The sequence below is a fragment of the Corvus moneduloides genome, chromosome Z (assembly GCF_009650955.1).
Source record: "Corvus moneduloides isolate bCorMon1 chromosome Z, bCorMon1.pri, whole genome shotgun sequence".
Lineage (NCBI taxonomy): Eukaryota > Metazoa > Chordata > Aves > Passeriformes > Corvidae > Corvus > Corvus moneduloides.
Window position 1 is genome coordinate 60,651,301 of NC_045511.1, and position 20,181 is coordinate 60,671,481.

General features: G+C 38.9%; 2 long non-coding RNA genes across 2 annotated transcripts; one reads left to right on the forward strand and one right to left on the reverse strand.

Annotated features, from left to right (window-relative positions):
- Positions 1–12,411: 12,411 nt before the first annotated feature.
- On the reverse strand, positions 12,412–17,748 carry LOC116438570. Its single transcript, XR_004237815.1, has 4 exons — positions 17,638–17,748; positions 14,646–14,728; positions 14,448–14,498; positions 12,412–12,847 (listed from the first exon to the last, which is right to left on the reverse strand). It is a non-coding gene; the product is annotated as an uncharacterized LOC116438570 (long non-coding RNA).
- LOC116438569 lies at positions 15,284–19,385 on the forward strand. Its single transcript, XR_004237814.1, has 2 exons — positions 15,284–15,476; positions 17,742–19,385. It is a non-coding gene; the product is annotated as an uncharacterized LOC116438569 (long non-coding RNA).
- The last annotated feature ends 796 nt before the right edge of the window (positions 19,386–20,181 follow it).

Consider the following 20,181-nt stretch of genomic DNA (forward strand, 5'->3'; position numbering starts at 1 on the left):
TCTTTTCTTATTGGGATTTTTTCAATGTAGAAACAAACAGCTTACAAAGAATTTTCTCACTATTGAACATGGCATGAGATAAAAGGTTCATAATGGCTGTTCTCATTAGGAGACTTATACACTATAGTGCATTCCTTTACACTTGTAACTGGTCAAAAATGTAGTTCTGATTCTGTACATTTTGGGCAGCATCATCTCTCTGATTTAATAGTTGTATATTCTCTTATTGTTATTTGTGTTGCTTTTACAATATTAAGACTTAGTGTTTCTTTCTCAGTGCCTGTGGCATTACATCAGCACCTAGTAATTGTCACATCATTACAATCATCAATTGTCATATCATTACAAGAAGTGGAATGGAGGAGGGTGTTCCACATAAGCAAATAGGTAGTCTGGCGGCAAAACAAGAGAACACAAACAGGACATAAAAATTTCAAAGCCAGAATCTCTGCAAGCCAAGATATATAGAATGGTAGTTGTGGTTTCAACTGGGGCCAAGCCAAAATGAAGAAAACAGTGCTACTCCAGATTTGTACATTAATTGAAGTGACAACTGAAATTAAAAGGTTTTTTATAACTGTTCACTGTACATAAATAAAAACTTGAAAGGTAATGTGCATTAGTACTGCATACATTTATTTTCCCTGACATTTGGAGGTGATTCTGTTCTCAGATTTGTGTGGCGTTTTGGCGTTTTTTCCCTACAGGTGTTGCAGTCAAGAGGAATGAAAAGTAGATGCCTGTAGGAAAAAGTCTGCCCATGTTCAAACACACACTTTCTCTGCTATAAACTTTTGAAGAAGTTCTCAAGCAGGCCACAATTCTACCAAGTTGGCTGCTGGACCTCTATCCCAAAGTAAATTTTATCATTTGGAGCACATTTTTTTGGCCCCAGATACTGTACTCTCTTCATGTTCTGTTTCCCTTTACGCCTACCTTTTTTCTTCGCTAGCTACATGTACCGAAATTTGCTCTTTTCTTGACAACACAGCAGCATGTTTCAGCTTACTGTACAGCTTCTTCTTACAAAACTTTGAACTCAATATTAGCAAAGCACATAGACACAGTAAAGAACTATTCTCAGATATGATATTGAAGGCATTTTTTCTGTCTGCTCTCTGAGTAGATAAAAACCCCAAACTTACATATGGAAAACACAGTATCAGGATCAATTAAAAAAATAACAGTACAGTTATTGGTAGGTGATACACTATAGTAGAGGACAGTCTGCTGGCCTCTGCAAAGAGCTCTTAAAAGTGAAGGGTACTACTTAGCTCCCACTAGCTGCTAAAAGAGACCTAAAACAATAGTAGGTTTTGCAAGCAGCCATTTTACAGATGGAAGTCCTTTTTTCCTGGCTGTACTGGGAAAAAAAAATAGCTGAAATATCTTATTGCCTTACATATTAATGCTAAGGTTATAGATTTATTATTTTCATGGATTTTCACAGTAAAAAGAGGCCTAAGCCCTAATTCTAGCACACTTTTCTCTTTTTCCCCATAACAGTCAGTGAGCTGACTGCCTAGATCCTTCTTGTTATTCACGAGAGAGATCCTGCTTAATTCTTGTGCTCACTAGTTGTATTTTGAACCATTGTTTCTCAGGGTTTTCAAATTATTTTGAAATTTCAAGAGGCCATTGGCCCACAAAGAGAACATACATGACTGCTACGTCTGTTGTTTCCACAGTTCAACATCTTTTTGTTTATCTAAGTAGAACAAAAAGCTATCTAAACCCACTCTTTTTTTTCTATTTTTGAGGAAGTGTTGTCTACCTCAAAGGAAAGAAAAACATTTATTCTTTGAATTTGGATGGAAAGTGGAATGTATCACTGTACTCAATACTTCTTTTGCTCATTTTTGATTATAATTATAAGTTACAGCACCATTTCAGGTAAGGTTCAAGTCTTCCCCCAGAATCTGGGTGTTCAGTTTTTATTCTTCCAATGTATTCTACAAAGCATATTTGATCAGTAAATCAGATGTTTTTACAAAGGAGTAATGATCCTAATTTTATGAATGAGAAAATAAGAAATAGTGTCAGTGTCAGTACTCTGATCACCTGGATATCAGAAGGAACCACCTCTCATTACTGATAAGTGAAACTCCACAAATTTAGGTGTTTGGTTTGGATAAAATCCTCAAACTCTGAAAACTAATCTCAATGAACCTAATCTATAACACTGAAAAAATTGCTTGTTATCTGAGGGAAAGTGGAACACTGAATTGTGAGAAAAAGCAGATGCATTGTGAAATTATGAATTTAATCAGGTTTTAATGAATACATATTCCATATACTGAATTTTTTTCTAAAAAAAAAATTCTCAAGGCAAGTATTTTGTGCAGTTCTACCAGTATATTTCTAAAAATAATATTTTAAATTTTTCTTCAACAGTTCTCCAATTTTCCCTGCCTGTTCTAACTTCACCATCTCAATGAAGGCAATATCATGTGTTCTTGCACTACAATGAATGTCTCTCTTTCCTTTGGAAGACCCAGGAATACAACAATATTATTCTATGTATTGCCCAGTTTTCTAAGAAATGCTGTCTTGTAAATGAACTTGCACAGCATTTCAACTGCCTTTGGGTTCTAAGGTAGATGTATATTAATTCAAAATTATAATGGTTTAAAATCAACAACCACGTTAAACATTTTGGATTTGCAAAGACATTGTCCTTAAATGAAAAGGAATCACTTTTCTGTAGATTCAGTAATTTCTAAATATAACCAGGAACAGATACAGACACTTTTCTATACATGGAATTCCTGCAGGACCACAGACTTGTGTTAGTAGCAAGTAGTCAGGATAAAGGTAATGCTTTTAATCTTAATTAATGACTCCATGCCAAACATATATTTTTCATTCCAATGTATTTAAAATTGCTGTTCAGATAGGACTCTTGATAGGCGATGAAAATGAGAGACAGGCCTCTACTAAGGATGCTAATATGAGCTACAAAGAATGATTACAGAAAAACCCAAAACCAAAAAAACCAAAACCAACCAACCAACCAACCAAACAAGAAGCCCCAACAACCTTTTTCTTGGGGACTTTTACAACACTGGTTTTCTTAAAACATTCAGCGTCATAAACCACTGGAACTCCTTTATCTTCAGAAATATAAACCTTATGCATGGGTGAAATTATGGCTATAAAAAGCTATTTTAGCAGGACCTACTGGTTCATTTTAGAAAAAAAAAAAACAACTGGTGGTCATTTGCAAATATTTAATAACAGAATGAGAAAAAAAACAGGTTAAAAAGCACTCCTACTCACTCCACATGCTTATTCTCTGTGTCAAAGATTTGTGTTTGTTGGCAAAATAAGGAGTTTCAAAACTGTGACAGCTAGATTCAATTTGTCTTGTAAATACTTACTTATGTCTGGCTTTTTTCAATGAATTCCTACTTTCCGATGAAAGCATCAAATTCAAACTGCCCAAGAAATGTGAAATTTCAAAGTTTTTCTGCTTGTATATCTTGTCCAGAGTATAAAATTTTAAGCCATCCATGCACTAAATATTTTGTGGGAAGAAAGATAAAGATTTGTACAAGTAAAGGTAGATCATTGATATCATTAATTCAAACTCAGAGCAATTAAGAAATTATCATGCTCAGAAAACTAATCAGAATTGGCAAGGTGGGTACTTATGTCTTTAGTGCCAGTTGAGTTCTCAAGAAAAAAACTGAATAGCAATAGTAACTGTCTTCCTAAGTTTAACCAGTTATCTTAGAAATAGTAGGATAAACAATAAAATAAAATTTGAATGAAACATTCACTGATGTCAAAACATATCAATAGGCTTCCTAAAATAAGTTGCCAATTAAAATCGCGCAGTATTTTCTTTGGCATAATAACAGCTCCTTGTAGTCATTATTAGCCTAATTTTCTTTGCTAAAGTTTTGCATAATTAGGGTACACACTGCAGTCTAAGATAAAACCAAGACATTACTTTGTAGTTTAACTGCAGATGGATTTGAGTCAAAAATTTGGAAAAAGTTCCAAACTTTTGCAAAGCTTGGGAATGTTTGGATCTGGTTTTGTGGCAGTTTTGTACTCCAGTTCGGCCTGTTGAAGCATTCTTGTAGGGTTACACAGGAGTTGGATCAGACCCTCAGAATATAATGTAAACAGACAGTGCCATAAATTTCTGTATTACAAGAGCATGAACTGTAGGATTTTGTAAGGAAAAAAAATTAGCATTTATACTGTTCCTAAAGTGTAATCAGATTTCCAGCTGAAGAGTTCTGTTTATATCTGTTGCTATGAAGGCAACCAGAAAATTGCCATCATCAAAAAATGGAAGGGTTTAGACTTCCTCTACTTGATACACCAGCTGAGGATATAAAATTAAAATGTGAAAAAAAAAAGAAATTAATTTGCATGGTCATTAGATTAATTTATTCTTTGTAATCACAGAAACTTCAGCTTTGTTAAGATCCTGTAACCATTCTTATTTCTTAATGAGGCTCTTTTCTAGCCAGAGGGGAAAAAATAATAGTACCATATCCAAAATCTGTCCAGAATAAAATGGTTTTGGTTTTTCTGTAGCTAAGATAACTGTTCAAAGCAATTTCAATCATTTTTTATTCAACAGAAACCAGACAGCACACTAAATTCTGAGGATAAATTCTATTTGACCAAAATTTAAATAGCAGTGAGACTAGATACTAATTAATAAATTCACTCACCCAGAATTTTATGGTAGAAAAAATGGAATCATTTGTGTGTGTGTGTATAGTGTAGGAATATTAACCAGCTGCGCGTAATTAGATGCCTAGTAATTACATAATCTGCATCAGATTTTCACCTTGAGTTTCCATAGACATACCTGTCAGCTGGCGATCTGTGGTCTTATTTTCCTGTCTATTCTGTATGTCACAGTTGGCCATCTTTTTTTGTCTGAGTCTAGTGTTTATGCAGCAAACAATGCCAGCTATGAGTATATCATAAGTTTACCTCTCAGTATTTGTAATACAACATTTGTGGTTCTAGGTATGCCACTAAGGGACCATCATATAGAATTGGCTCTAGTAGTTTTGAAAAGAAAATTACTTCCAGAGGGGAAAGGTTATTTAAAGAAATGGAGGATGTGCTGAAAAAAACATACCACTTCATGGAAATGAGTGAAAAATCTGTCTCCTACCATTTAGAGTCATAGAAATTATGAGATTCAAAGAAGCCAGCCATTAGGTTCTCATTTGATTGAATACTAGTGCTACCTGGAAAAAACACTGAAAAATGCTAGATGCAACTATTGGGTTATGAACACATGCAGGTTCATATTAATATTCAACGCAAATATTCCATATTTTTATCCTTTTGCAAATTATCTAAGAATTTTCCATTTCTTCCTTTTGAATTTTGAAAATTTCAGAGAGAGCTGTTCTGTAAATGTCCCCTATCGTGGGTTCATAAAGCTTTGTGCAGATGCGATGTGCCAAGGCAACCAAGTGCTAAATTCAGGAAGTACACACATACTGGTCAAAGGCTAGGTTGTGCTGTGGTCCCCATGCAACACTAAAACCAGATGAAAACTGTCCATTAGCTTTGGATGGAGAGGGAGAAAGGGTGCATAAGCTCTGACCTTAATAATTGCCCGCAAAGTTACTGGGCACAGAGAAAGATAAATTTGCACCACTGCAACTTTAAAAATACCTCTCATTCTTTGAAGAAGTTAGAAACTTCAGCACTCAGAGACTGCCAGTCTGCCATATATCCATAGACTGAGTATAGCATGGGTACAACAATGTCAGAAAACCGTCATGTCTTTTGTGGAGCTTAGTTTTTATGGAGCATTTACAGAGAAATGGCACTTCACTCTCCAAGATCTTTCAGCTCTGTCTTACTCAATGAGAAGACTGACATCTGAAGGTGTGATTTTGTGACAAGTAAATTATCCTTTGGGAAGATGACAAAACCCAAGAGCCTATTTAATGAGTGATAGTGAGAGGACAATCATCTAATTTTGGTTGCAGTTTTCACTGAATGGGTTTTAAATCCAAAGCTTGGAAGGCAAAGGAACTCTTCGGAGTCAGAAAGCAGAAAGACTGGAATTGCACCATAAGGGAAGATTAACTGGGAGCTGGGGATAATGAGCACAAGGATCCCACCCAGCAGTTACTGCTAGAGTTCTGTTCCTCCAGCCAATGCAGCCTGAGGATAAGAGTTTAGAGGCAGATATACAGGAGTCTCTGCCAGGCCAGGTCCCATAGTTCACCTTAAGGAGAACATCACAGCTCCCACTCATAGCAATTAACTTGGCTGAGGCGTGTTGCAGCCAAGTAAACATCTGGATATTCATCCAAATTTGGAGGCCACAAAACTATGGGCACAGTGGACTGGACAGTGCTTCTGCCCCAAAAGGATAAGACAAAGAGTATTGTGTGGCAGAGTGCTCGTGCTGATGCTTCCCAACGGTACTGCCTTTGCAGTGGTCTGGGCATGAATGTTGTTCTAGTGGCATTTCTCAACACAGCAGAAGCATGATCCTCCCTACCATCTGCATCCCTACTCTTGGGGTGTGGGATGAGGTTGGGTGGTGCCCACCTCCACAAGCTTTTCCTCTGTGAGTGTCAAGCAGAAGAAATTGTGGCTGGACTTCCTCAAGGCCTCTGGTGCTCTCTCTTGCATTCCACCAGGTACCTCTCCAAAGTGACAGCCAGGTTCAGGAGTTCTCACAGCTCCATGCGGCTCTTCCCTGGCCATCTGGAGTATGACAGTATTGAGTGGGCTACAAGGACTTACTCCCTCCTAGCCAGTTCTCATAACCAGCTCCATGAACCAGACAGTGCCATTGGTGACTAACTGGGCACTCTACTGGAGCTCTAGCAAGGGCATCTCAGCAATGGCTGTGAGATTGCCATTTCCACAGTGCTGTTCCAGAGCAATGAACAGTAAACCTGAGTCCTGGGACAGGGGGCTTTGCTGTCTGCCTGAGGGGACACCCAGCTGGCCATAGTGGAGGGGCAGGAAATCACTGCTGAGGAAGGGCTAGTATCTGTCATGCAGGTAAGGCATCACACAGTGTTAAAGGTTAGGCTTGCCTGACTGATTAAACCTTATTCCCTTTGCTGGATCCTCATTAAAACCTTTGCTGAACTGAGGGGCAGGGGTTGCTCTGGGCACAATGGGTTAAGGCCAGCCCATGGGGCTGTGACCTGCTGCTGTGTCTGGACCCTTTTTGGACTAAAGTCCCTGACAAATGAGCTCCATGGGACACAATGGTGGATGAAGCCATACTGGTTGTGGGGCCAGGACCCATAGTGTCTGACTGTGACGGAAGCCCTTGGCAAAGCCGTGAGGTCTATCCCCTAACCACAGCTAAGGTCCCATAAGGGTTAGTCCCAGGACCATCAGCAGGAGGTGGGGGTAGCCCTGAACGGACCTCATGACTATGGGCCTGGAGTGGTTATTCTGACTCGTATGTTGGCAGACACTGAGGGAAGGAGACAAACAGATACATTTCTCTTTATTTATGTGAATGGATTATTCCATCAAGGTTTCCATGTTTCCACACTGTCCTCAGGCAATGAGAAATTTTTTTGATTGGATATTACTATAGCATGTGTAGTGGATGTGAAATCACTTTTTTCTTACATTAAAAAAAAAGTTTCCCAGAAGTCATTGAAGTGTTGGTAGATTGTTCCAGGATTGTGTTGCCAGATTTCAGTCAATTGAAAAAAACATGAAACACAGAGAACAGAGCCACCATTCATATTTACATATCCAACTGTTAATAGATAATTAGAAATTCAGGTGCAAGGAAAAGTGAGATGTTAGTAATAAAAGGTCTGCTGCCAGTGAGGACTCACATACCCAGTAAACTCCTCCATAACTTTTGGAAGCAAATTATTGTTTATTTCCACAGGTGGGTTATCCTAGTCATCATTATCTTTAATGTCTTTAATCACACTTATATTTTAGGGACACAGGATACCTGAAAGGATGTATGCTGGTCTTACAGTGCACTGAGTTCTCATTTGGGAAAGTGTCATCAATGGGGACACAACTCACAGAAAGCCCATATTGACCCTTTAATCTTTGTTAGCATCATTTTGAGACCCTAAATACTGAGAAGTTTCTGGCCTCTGCAACAGGGAAATTCTGTAGCTTCTTTAATAAATATGCATCAGAGCACTGATAGTCCACTTGCAAATCCATGCACAAATACTGTATATGTCTGAATTATTTCTGATCTTTCCATTAGGTATTTAAAGGTGTTTTTATCACACTAGTTGTAAATATCTCTGCACTATTGTCTCAGGCTGAAGAACGAAAAATGGAAATAATTTTTACTATAGCTCTGTTACCTTCACCCTCAACCTTGACACTTCAGTATCCTGTCTGCATTATGTTAAAAGCAAGTCACTGACTTGAGTATAAAAACCTTAAATTGATGTATCTTGCAATTTCTTAAATTTCATACACTGGACAACTTAAAACTTGTAAGAAACAGATTTTATATAGCAACGCTCAACATAAGGGGATGGTTCTCTGATTTATAACTAGAAATAAAGGCTAAAGTTTCAGGATTGCCAAACTGCTCTCTTGAAAACAGTAACTACAATAGGGAAAGAAATGGAAAAAGTTCTTAGTGTTTACAGTCATTCCCCAATGGAACAATTCTTTACTGATTACTGTTAACCCCCTCCATAGGCTACTCTGCTTACAGAAAAGGAGGAACTATTTATTCTTAAGGACATATTGACTGTGAATTACTCAGTGTCAAGATCTATCCTCACTGAAGAAAAATTATGTAAAAAAAAATACCTTAGGAGATGCCAGTTGTTAAATACCTTGTGTCCTCTGTGATAGCTTCTGTAATTGTGTAGCACTCCTTATGTCTTGAGGGGACTGTGAAGCTATTGCTTTTGAAGTTAGCTAATAACTCATGAAAAATATGAACTCCATCCAAATTGAAATTATTGCTAAAAGGTAAATTACATGTTGATGTTATATAGGCTGTAGACAGCTCCATCTGAGAGGGCTGGGATGGCTGAAGACTTATCTCCTACTCACCTTCCCAGCAGAGGAAAGATAGACAAACAGAGCATTTGACAAGAAGCTTCTCTTTATCCAGTAAACTTAGTCCTCTAGGGAAACAGTTATCTAGGTGCTTGGATGAGAGATAGTCAATACATGAATCCAGGAAAAAGCTTTGGTGGAAAAAAGGTCTTCATAATAGAGTGGCAGCAAAGGTATAGAGTTATTTAATAGCAATAAATACAACATAGCTGGCAAAATACAAGTAATTTCCAGCCAAAACACAAAGGAATAATTGTTCCAAAACTACAACTGGAATAGAAAAGAAATCACAGATGCTAGACTGGAACAGGAATTTTTCATTACACCAGAGTGAAATGTGGTCTGTTGAAAAAGAATAAGGACAACTTCTCTTAATTTCAGGATGGCCAAAGATTTTGCATTTAGCTAGGCTGTGGTCTTCATGAAGCTACACCATAGTTCTTGTTACCCAAATAACAACAATTTCAGAAACAAAAATACTTGTCTTTTTCAGTTGGCATCACCCTAACTCAAACTCCTTAGTACGTTATCCCTCAACATACTCCTCAGTGGGATCTGTTCTGTCGCCTTCTGCCTGCTTTGTGCTTCCTATACTTCAATCACATTTTCTGATTGCATGTCTGTAAGGACGTTCTCTGTCTCTAGCTGATCATGCTCCTTTTTCATGTTGTTGGACTCCATAAGACTTTGATGATGTGATTAGTGCTGCAAATCCCCCAGTCGTTAATGACAAACATAGTGTTCTTTTGAGACAAATTCTGCTTAGAAGTATATGTCAGTTCCGTGTATGTTTGCTGAAAACATAAAAACATCTTGTGGCAATTTTTCCCCTGGCCTCACCTTGTCTGTCCATGCCCTCAACAATATGATGCCCTAATTGAAAGTGTAGATTTATTTACCTATGAAAATTGAGTTTTCCTTTGGGGAAATAGGAACTGGATGCAAGTTGAGCTTCATAGAACATCACAAATATTTTGCTTTTTTTTCAAAATAATAAAATGCAGGGTGGAAGAGTTGGGGGGTGGAAATGAAGCTATGCAAAGATGTGTCCTTCACAGAGATGCCAAGTTTTCTGAGGTATGTGGTAAAGGATCAGACATAGAGCTACCAGGAACTCGTGGAGTAAGGTTTAAAATGACCCATTACTTCTGTGTTTATTTTCAGAGTGTTCATAGGTGTTACAGTGGGGATACTGTAACACGATGTATCAAACAACAAAGCCCATGGAAAAGAAATATATATGGACCGATTCTGGATAGATGTTTCAGAGATGTTTATTTCTCCAGCCACGTGGCCGGGATCTGCCCAGGAACTGCTCAATCACAGGACCCGAGGGTCCTTGCCCGCGCAGGGAACACAAAACAACCAATGGGGAACGAGGCTGACCAGGGGCAGGGAAACCCTGTGTCTCCCCCCAGGGCCCCTCTCCCAGGGCTACATGGCAGGGGGGGAGACCCCAACACTTCACCCGTTTATTTTTAACAAAAGAGATTTAAAACTTAACATTGAAAACAACTGGATAAACATAACAAGAACAGTTTTAAAACAAAATAAGCCACCCTCCCGAGTCTTTAAATGTCCAAACAGATTCTCTGGAACATCTTAAGGCTGACAGAAGGGAGACAGGACTCTCCGGGCATGCTTTGTGGGGAAACTGAGGCAGGAGAGGATTTAATTTCTTCCCTCCCCCTTTTCATCCCCCCCTCGGCATCGGAGAGGAATTGTAGGGAAATGGAATTGTATAGGGAAGCCATGGGGTGAAAAACAGATTAGGAATAAACAGGGGATGGGGTAAATTTAGGAAAGGGTTCATATTGGGTATAGGGTAAAAGGGGAAAGTAGGCTGTGGGTAGGGAAGTTGCTGGGATGGATATTGTTTATAATTTTGTGCATAACGGCTGCCTTTGACTGGAATACCTCCAGGCCCAGTAACATTCGCTGCTTGTAAACCCTTGCTTTCCTTGCACTATATCAAATTGTACAACTTCCCCATCTCCTACACTTTGCAGGTAATTTTTAGGGTTATTCCTTTTAGTGGCAGTTCTATGGATGAATAAATCTTCCCCTGTATCATCTCATGTTATAAATCCATAGTTGTTTTTTACATTGTACCATTTCACAGTTCCTGTGATTTTCGTTGCTACAACTTCTCCTATCACGTGCTTGCGTGTTTGTCGTGGCTGCTTGTCCCGCATGGCTGCTGCCTCGCCAACTCCAATGTCTCTGTCGGGCCCTTGCGTTGCGGCTGCTCCGCGCCCTCCAAGCGGCGCTGCTCCGGCGAGTGTCTGGGCTCTGGCCCCGCGGCCTCCGAGCAGTTCCGCTCCGCCATCTCCACACTGCTTTGAGAGCGGCCCCGTTTCAGCTCGGCGCTGCGCAGCTTCTCATGTCACTATGGAAACCGCCGCTTCTCGCTCTACAAGGCTCTCCGAGCCATGTGCTCAGAGTGGGCTTCCACGCCGACCCCCGGTTCCTGGCTGCTCGTGGGGGCCGCCTCTCTGCTGCATGTGGCCCACGGCACCCGCGGCGCCTGTGGCATCGCTCCCTCGCTCATGGTTGAGCGGCCGGGGACCCCGAGACAGGGATGGGGTCTGTGATAAGGCGTGGGCTCCCAAGGGGGCCGGGCGCATCCAGCACAGGCACCTCCGCTGGCACGGCCGCAGTCACGCGCTCCTGGGATGGCGGCCACACGGCCTCGGCCACGGGATTACGGCCATCCTCTGCTATAGGGGTAATGGGACCATACAAATGCTCCTGAAGAGCTTCACTGATCACAATTGATCCATGGAGAGGTTCTATCACTAATGCATGTTTTGTTTGATCCCTTATCTCATCCCAGATCTTGTACCAAAAACACTCGAGACTAGTTCCAGGAGGATCAATATCAAAAAGTAAGTCTCGAGAAATATAAAAGAAATTTTTGAAAAGCCAGTTAAAAAAATGTTCTAGATCGCCTAGAAAAAATACTTTCTTGTTTTGTTGTTCAAGGATTCCTTTAACTTCTAGATACATTTCTTTCTGTGACTCAGAGAGCCACATTTCCCATGATTCTTCCATAGTCCAGGGAGAATATCTAAACCAAGGCGAGAAGAGAGAGATCTAGAGTGGTTTTTTCTCACAAATTTTCTGTCCTTGAGGATCGGGGATCGTTCTGCTCGCAATTCTCTACCATTTGTTACAGTGGGGATACTGCAACACGCTGTATCAAACAACAAGGCCCATGGAAAAGAAATATATATGGACCGATTCTGGATAGATGTTTCAGAGAGATGTTTATTTCCCCAGCTGCATGGCCGGGGCTCTGCCAAGGAACTCTGGCAATCACGGGACCCGAGGGTCCTTGCCCGTGCAGGGGAACACAAAACAACCAATGGGGAACGAGGCTGACCAGGGGCAGGGAAACCCCGTGCCTCCCCTCAGGGCCCCTCTCCCGGGACCCCACGGCAGGGGTGAGGAGCCCCAACATATAGGCAACATGTAGATGACTCTTCTCCAAGGTACATATTGTATCTGTAGTGTTGGGCAAGCAAGATAGCTAATGCACAGATAGAAAAGGACAAATAAAAGGACAAAAAACCAATAATAAAACCAATAGTTGTGAATTTTGCTAATTTGGCTGTTTGGTTGCCAGGCATATCTAATATATCTAATTTTTCATGTCAATTTCCTTTCATTATAAAAATAATAAGCCAGAAATCGTAATGAATCTTTACAGGTTTAAGGTAGGCATGGCCCATGTGTCATTTTAAGACCAGTGAGTAAAGTCCTTAGATATACAGTGACTGATCTGCTATTGTTTCACATTTTCTGCATGCAGACTCTGCAGTCAAAAAAAAAAAAAAAAAATTGAATGCTGAAGTTATAGTAATACACTTTTTAATAAAGGCCGTAAAATCCAGCTGTGGACATCCTCCAGGTACCAGACTAATCCTAATACAGCTCTTGACGGATCAGTCAGTCAAGTGGCGCATAGCAGTTCCAATTCCTATTCTTCCACTACTACAGCAAGTGAACTCCAGAAGCTAACTTCTCTACAACAGAGAAAATCTAGTATTCTGTCTCAGCTTCACATCTAAAATCCTTCTTATCTGTCCATCTGGTCTCAAACTTAATGATGGTTCTGTATCTAACAAACTCATATCCGAATCACACCTGTTTCTTGGCGCCTCTCTCTTAGCTGTAGCCTGGCATCCTCTGTCTGATCCAGTTCCTGCTGTGGCTTACCAGTCTATTCCAAGCCTCGTGCTCTAGCCCGGTTCCATTCTCATTTCAGATCACTAGCTAAAACTTTATGCTCAGCTAAAACTTTCTGGGCCCAAATCATCATATTTGGCTGAAGACCTTTTCTAATGTTAGTTCTTCAAATGTAAGTTGTAAATTTAGGCTTTTACATCTTTTTATTTTTTTAAAACTACAGACCAACTTTCATGTTCCCATCTGGTTATATCCCTCTTCTGTAACACAATTTAAAGAAAACTTAGTGTGCAGTGCTTACAGATATAATCTGCTGGCAGATATAATCTTCTCTTGGAGATCTAGTTTTAAAAACTTCTCAGCTAAGGAAGGACTCTCTAGGAAATCAGTTCCATAATATGGAGCAGACTGGAATATCTACATTGTATTCCACTGGTTTATGACTGACCTTACATAGACAATTATATTGGACTAACTATTTTACTGCTAAAGAAGGACATGAAATGCCTATTTTGAAATGATAGTTCATTATGCTTCATGTTTGGTCTCATTTAATAAATCAGAACAACACTTGTAAGTATAAATATCCATCTTATGACTCCATGTAGTGTGGCTGCGATGCTGTCTGTTCTTCTGTTTAGATCCAAACTTGATTTCTTTACAAAAGTGCATTGAGATGCAGTTTATAGGTATTCAGGATTCCTGTTTGTGCCTTTTTGTTGTTGTTGCAGTGATGAAGTTGGTGTTGGAATAGATGGGTGGAAATCAAATCCCCTTGCACTAGAAGGAGTTTAAAGTAATGTATAGTATTTCTTGAAACAGGAATTTTAGGTGAACTTGTCTGAGCACTTATTTGCCACACACTCTTGCACTGATGGATTTTTGCTGTTATCTAACTGTTCAATAACATCAGTAAAAGTAGTTTCACATTTTTCTTTTTAAAGTCTTAGCAGTTATAACTTGCAAGCCCCCACTGGGGAATAATTTCAGCAATTAAGTCTACAAGTGTTAATTATTCTTTTACTAGGGTCCTAAGTTTTCTGCTCCCTATTTGGCCAACTATTGTAAAGCTCAAAGATTTTCGCTTTTGTGTATGAGAAACAGCATATAAATAATGTGACTCCTCATTGCAACCCCTGATGAAGTAGAGAAAAAGCAATCAGAGATGATTTCACAACTGTTTACTGGGAATTCTTACAAGAATGACTTAACAGTGTGGCTCTTACCTGCAGCAGACTGTAACCTGCCATTCTTTGCAGTTCCAGGAGTGGCTATTGCTGTGGAATAATAAGGTAAAAAACAAGAAGCTGTAGGATATTTTCCGAAGTACAAGCTGTACTCCTCCCTCCGTGCGCCTGTTGTGTGTGTGCACATACACCTGTGTATGGATTTAGCTATGTAGATACAGAGATATAGATATGTACCTTCTACATGTATCTTCAAAAGTTTGCTTGATTCTTTCTTGGCAGCTCATTTTAAGGTTGTCTTGGATGGGAAACGTGAAGTCCTGGGAGAAGAAAAGCCACGGAAGAATGCAATAGGCCTTTGACTCTGGACATAAAGGACTTGAAGGATTACAGTTTTTAGGAAGGCCTGTCCTCCTCAGCTGAAGAGTCTGAAAATATTTTACTACACTGTAAACCCTTAGAATGGTGCTGACTGTTGTAATGCAAAGAATGATTTAGCCAGGGTTTGGAAATCATTTTCAAAATGATTGCAAGCTTACAAGATTGGGTGATGTCTGTAATGTTAATGAAATATCCCATATAGATAAATCTGTTAGAATATGGCCTTCAGGAAGTATCAGCACTTCCAATTTGTGGTTACAGTTTATGCCAATGCAACAGAATGTGATTTTCATATTAATTTCTATAAAGAATTTCTTGGCAAAATGTTAGAATAAAGTTTGTGCATATTGGAAGTGCATCAGTTATTTCAACATGAACAAATATTGGAGTTTTGGTAATTGTTAACTTTTCCATATTAATTTATGTATATTTTTAGACTTTTCAAATTACACATTATTTTAATAACTCAGCCAGCAGTATCTTTGAGATATTATCACAGAAAAGAATAAGCCAACTCCCTCACCTATTTCGCAGCAACTAAGTTTATCTGCTGCTTCCCTCAACTTTTTCTGGTTTTGCATCCCAGTAGAACTGGTTTGGAAATTGTCCACTGCTTGTGATCCAGACGTGCAACTGAGCTGTTTATGAGGTGGACATGACTTGAATTCCCACATCTCCCTTTATCAGGTAAGTGACCAGCCCATCTAACTCTTGTTTTTCATTGGGGGTATTTGAGTTAGCCTTCCCTTTTATTTCAAGAACAAACACCATCCTGTATTTGTAATTTCACTGAGACAGGCACATTCTTGTGGAAAAGTTTTTTGTTTAGTTTTGTTGAATTGTGCCTGCCTATAACAGACGGGTTTGTCAAAAATTAGAAAACTTATTCCTGCATCAGCAACACCTGCATTTGCACAGTGAAAATTTCTATTTTCAAACTATAATGTAACCAGACTCAAGTGTTTGTTTTAGTAGCACTTAATTATAGCCAGAATACCTCTGCCTAAATACTTCATATTGTAGGACATTGGGTTTTTATTTACTGCGCCCTAAACCACTTTACCAGGAGTTTTACATTATAAATCTCCTTAAGGAATGATCAGGACAAAATTTTTGATTTCCACATATAGCAAATAGCTTCTAGTCTTAAAAGAAGCAATAACTGATTATTCAAGAGAAAATGCCCCAGTCACTGTGAGATAAAGCAGTAAAGGGGCCAAGGAAGAAAGGAAAATCAAGCAAAGCCAGCATCAGTGAGCTCCAAATTGCCAGTAAAACTTCTGCAACATCTGAGGGCAGAAGGGATGCGGAAAAATGCTGATCATAAGAAATAATTTTTAGACAAAAATGGAATAGTTAGTCATATGCTGAATGGAACAAGACCTGTTCCTGGAGCCAAATTACATGAAGGTATAGTGCCCAGATTTCCTGGAGCACAGAATCAGGCACAAAATAGAGAGCAGACAGGCCACATTATTGTCCTTGAAGATCTTTGGTGGTGTGTTGCTTAATCTTTATCAGGACTTCTTTGCTGCCTCACCATGTGACAAAGAACTCAAGTTCTGTTTTGTCAAGTCATATTAATTTCCTGAACAGTTTTGTTGATTAAGCAAAATTGCTTACTCTACAAAAATATTGAAATATTTATTTACTTGCTATACAGCTGCCAGAATAATCTGCTATTGCTGCTTATCAGCAATTTAAAACCTTGTGGAATGCTTGGGATATCTCTTCATCCCAGTCATATCAGAGAATTTCTCTTTACACAACATATTATATAGCTTCAAAGCAATTTCTCACCAATTGTGTTATATACATTTTATGAACAGATCTTTCTACTTCATTTTGGGCTTAGAAAGTCCTAAAATCAATAATAAAATATTTTCTTTTCCTTCTTAGTCTGAACAAAGAATTTTACCAAAATAAAAGCTATTTAATTTCTAAACCCTGTCTCTGTATAATCACCATTGTCACCTCCTGTTTTGTTCCTTGCTGCTTTTTAGACACTAACACACAATTCCTTGCATTTTTCCTTCTTCATCTCTTTTTGTCTTTCACTATATTTTAAGCCACATTTGCTATTTAAAACACTCATTGTCATGTGCTAATACCATAAAATCATGTTTAAAATATCAATAACTTCATTAAAGGGGTTAATTTGCATCAGAAAGGCAATGGGATGAGTAGTACTGCTAATAGAATCACATAGAAATTTTATTTTCTCCCAGGCCTGGGTGGGGCACCGGGCATTGACTTCACCTGCAAGAAAAAGAGATGAAAAACAGAGGCAGTATGTGCTTTCTAGTGTTACCTGGCAGCCTTACTGTTGGTGTTTTATGGTGGAGCAAAGTGAAATCACTTTATCTTGTCTAATGGGACACAGCACAGGAATCAAATGTGTTAGTAGGAATGCTTGTTCACAGGCACAGTGGTTGGCAGCTAGCTAAATTTGGGGAAAAGAACAGAAACTGCCTACTTGCTGTGGAAAAAAATAATACTGGTCCATCTGCTCCCACTTTCCAACACTTCTCCACTTAAGAGGGAGAGACCTGTGACAGTTGTTCTGCCTTGTGGGAAGAAAACTGTGATACAGTCTCTCATGTGTTGGTGGAGCAGTGAACCCAGTGTTGTATGTAAGGAAGCCTTCCTTCTCTGCTGCAGTAGCAGGCAACAAATCCTTCCCTTAGAAGAAAAGCATATACCTTTGCCTAGGTTTGTTCCAAACACAAGGGAGAGCTAGTTAAACTTTGGAGCAGAGGTTGGAAGAAGAGTGATCGTTCCTGATGCTTAGACAAGGAAAAGGACATCCAAAGTTCTCCTTTCTTCAGGTCCTATCTAGCCTCCTTACCTAATTGGAAGAATAACAAGCTTCAGTCTTCTGGGATGTCCTCCGTACAGGATCATATGAGGTTCCTTGCAAGTCTGCTGATTTTAGGGTTTTCTTTTTTCCAGGAGTCAAGGGAGTGACATCTGCTGTTGGACACATTTTTGTGGTTCTACTAAGAAGCTTATTCTCTGATGGTTATTGGCTCAATAGCTCTAGAGAAGCTAGAGCTGGAAATTCATGCACTGGAATGCAAGAGAAATATCCTTCTGCCAGCTGGAGGAGGAGAGGTGGGGACAGGAAATCAAGAAGGACTGGTTTATCAAAGAAAATCCAGGGTTCAATTAAAAGGGAGGGGAGAGAGGAAGGTGAAGGGACTGGCAATTGTGGTTTTCTGGTTAGAAAGGGATACAGTAGAATGAACAGGAAAACAGGAAGAGAGGAGAGGCTGTGAAAAAAAAAAAAAACAACTGAAGGCAGCAGTAGAAGTGATAGGAGAGATATATTGTGTATGAGGGATAGGCCAGGATTAGAAAAAGTGGAGAGCCAAGGGAACAACAGGTGATGTCAGATTTTTAAGAAGGAAGGAGAGGAAGAGCATTAAAATAGGGGAATTTGAAAAGGGGAAATTTGTGTTGGTGGTGGAAGTGGGAGTGGGGAGAAATATTAGAAAATATACATAAAAAGAGAAAGGAAGAAAATCCCATCTTTTACCCTGGCTTTAATATGTCAGTAATTACAGTTGTGTGGTACTAATTTGGAGCTCTTTTCATTTAGAATGGAGTATGTCAATGAAGGACAAATTGAAGATCTGATATCTGGAAATCTTGCAAGTGGTGAATTAGAAAGTTAAATAAATCTTGTGCAACCTCCATGGGTTTTCACTTATAATACCACACCAATTACACAGATCTTTCTATTCATAAAACACACTTGTGTAAGCATTACCATCATAAATGACCCATTCTTGGAAGATGACAAAGAATACATTGTAAGGGCTTTATAAAACAATTATAACAGGTGAAAAACTTCTGCATTCCTTTCTTGTTATGTCTTAGGCACTTCTGGGAACAAGAAAGGTACTGAGTTGCTTATATACTTAACCAGTGCCATGCAATTTTGAGCCTGACAAGTTAGCTAGAACTCAGCTAAGCTAAGGGAAAATAAAGTCCTCATTGTTAAGCCATAAGAAAAAACTTGCAGCTGCTATATGTGTAGGTAAATACATGGAAAATGGAGATGATTATATGCACCATGAAAACCACTAGTTTATGCATCCTACCATTTCTAGGTCACATCAAACTATGCATGGTGTGAAGAAGTGCAGATTTCAATTTAGGTAATGTATATGCAATTGGAGTAGAGCAGGGGACCATGACCATGACAATCTATCTCCTGCAGATTAATGTCTGGTGCAGGCAGGTATGTCATAAACTATAGCTTAATATGGAGAACCTCTCAGTTTTCTCCTCATTTTCACTAATGCATTGTGTGTGCTTGTAAGAGATTCACAGTAGATGTAGGGCTATTGCTTTTAAATGTTGCCTCTGACCCAGATAATGTCAAAATGTCTGAATATGCTATGCTCTTTTTAGAAAGAGCATCTCTAATGTAATGCAAATGCACATTGTGGGGAAATTCCAGCTGAGAAAATGAGGCCTTATATTTCTAAAACTATATACATGTCAATAGCCCATTATTCTCAACTTTTAAATGTAATTGCAACCCAGCTTGGAACGAATTCCTGAAATAATAAAATACACTGAGTAGCAGTTACTGTGTCTTCCAGTTATTTTATGCTTCCCCCCTGCCCTGCAAAATGAAAAAAAAAAAAAGAAAAGAGAAAAGTGAAGTGAAAAAAGTGGAGGAGAATGGAGTGAAGAAGGGAGACAGAAGAAAAAAGTGAAAGTCATATCCTTTCTGTAATGTGTTATTGGAACACTCTGTGCAAAAATATGCTGGGCTTCTAAAAGGCATTACAACATCAATGCATCTGAAGCTTTTGTATAAACGTATATCAGTCCAATTTTGTATGACAAATTATTTCCAGGCAATTAAGAATATTTATAATTGTTTTCTTTGGTTGGAACTTTCTTCTATTTCCAAATTTCTTTTAAGCTAGTATTTCCTATAAAGCCTGAACAGCCGTCATTTTGAAAGAATTCTCTCTTAGTCATGTGAACTGCTCCTTGCAACAATCTTTTTCTGAAATTTAACATGTGCATAGTCCAACCTTTATCTTCAATATTGGTAGATTTTAAGGTATCATTATTTCATTGTGGAGTTTCTCCCTGGTCTCGTTCTCTGGAAGTACTCCAAGAAACAGTTTCTATGATTAAAAACAATATAGATTAATATTAAGGTTGTGCTTAGCTGCAGTATTTCTTTCCTGTTCTCTTTACTTTCCTCACAGATTTCCCTTCTTAGCATGAAACCCCATACTTCGTAAATGAAATGTAAATGGTTCAATTGCCTAGTCACATTTCTAGAGTGGAGAACATACACATAGAGTTCCTGAAAACAACCAGTATTTTAGCAACTGCTTAAGAAGCTAAAGGACTACTATGC